Source organism: Chaetura pelagica, unplaced genomic scaffold (genome assembly GCF_000747805.2).
Source record: "Chaetura pelagica isolate M959 unplaced genomic scaffold, ChaPel_1.0 scaffold108, whole genome shotgun sequence".
Classification (NCBI taxonomy): domain Eukaryota; kingdom Metazoa; phylum Chordata; class Aves; order Apodiformes; family Apodidae; genus Chaetura; species Chaetura pelagica.
Window position 1 is genome coordinate 4822953 of NW_009970718.1, and position 1659 is coordinate 4824611.

The following is a 1659-nucleotide window of genomic DNA, read 5'->3' on the forward strand; positions in this document are numbered from 1 at the left end:
TTATTTCATCTTTTTTTCTTTTAAACCCACTTTGAATGAAAATGTTATTTCAGATGAAACTACTGGAGTGTGCTGTTAGGTGAAATAACACAGTTGTTACAAGCTATAGAGCAATAAACAAACACATTTTTAAAATGAGGTACTTTAGAACCTCAGTTTACATTAAAGCATAATTTCACCCATTAATTTAATACAGCTTTCTGATTAGTCATATTTTCCATCATCGCCATCATTTTACTACTTTGCCTGCTGTGTGGTCACAGTCACATGAAATTTAATTCATTCTAAGTACTATTTTACACACCATTTTGTCCCCTTGCCAAAATATGAGAGCAGATTAAGTTTTCCCTGCTTACAGCAAACACCTACAAGGCTGCTGCAAGTGGCCCTGACACTTTCCATTCTTCAGCTGACTCAGAAGGCTGTGTAAGCTAATTACGATGGGGGCCATGTTTCCCCTCTCCTGAGGGAAGGTTAATAGAGAAAGAAGTCTATGCTAATAAAGAACAGGATCAGCGTGTGGCAGAAGCAAAGCTCTGGGCAGTTGGCTGCTGTAGCACTGATGCTTTCTTAATGCTGTTGGCACACAGACCCACAGCAGGTAGTAGTGCAAGCACAGTTTCTTTTAAGCCAGGAGAAGCTAGTTTCAGTTATAAGAGCTGGCCTATTTGTAGATACATCTTCTACCACTTACTTAAGTAGTAGCTTCTTCATTGCTGTGCTAGTGAGCCACAGCTGTTAAACATCTATTGAAAAAAAACTTCCTTTGTTAAAATTATGATGTGGTACAACTATAATCACAGAATCTTAGGGTTTGGAAGGGACCTCAAAATATCATCTAGTCCAATCCCCCTGCCAGAGCAGGATCACCCAGAGCACATCACAGAGGAACTTGTCCAAGTGGGTTTTGAATGTCTCCAGCGAAGGAGACTCCACAACCTCTCTGGGCAGCCTGTTCCAGGGCTCTGTCACTCTCACAGTAAAGAAGTTTTCTCTGAGGTTTACATGGAACTTCCTATGCTCCAGTTTGCATCCATTGCCCCTTGTCCTATCACTAGACTTCACTGAAAAAAGCCTGGCTCCATCCTCCAGACACTCACCCTTAACATATTTGTAAACATTGATGAGGTTGCCCCCTCAGTCTCCACTCCCTTCATCATTTTTCTGGCTCTGCACTGGACTCTTTCAAGCAGTTCCCTATCCGTCTTGAACTGAGGGTCCCAGAACTGGAGACAATATTCCAGATGTAGCCTCATCAAGGCAGAAAAGAGGGGGAGGAGAACCTCCCTTGACCTACTAACCACACCCTTTCTAATGCACCCCAGGATGCCATTGGCCTTCTTGGCCACAAGGGCACATTGCTGGCTCATGGTCATCCTCCTGTCCACCAGGACCCCCAGGTCTCTTTCTCCTACACTGCTCTCCAGCAGGTCAGCCCCCAACCTGTACTGGTACATGGTGTTGTTCTTCCCCAGATGCAAAACTCTACACTTCCCCTTGTTGAATTTCATCAACTTTCTCCCCGCCCAACTCTCCAGCCTGTCTAAGTCTCTCTGAATGGCAGCACAGCCTTCTGGTGTGTCAGCTACTCCTCCCAGCTTAGTGTCATCAGCAAACTTGCTGAGGGTACATTCTATACCCTCATCCAGGTCGTTGATG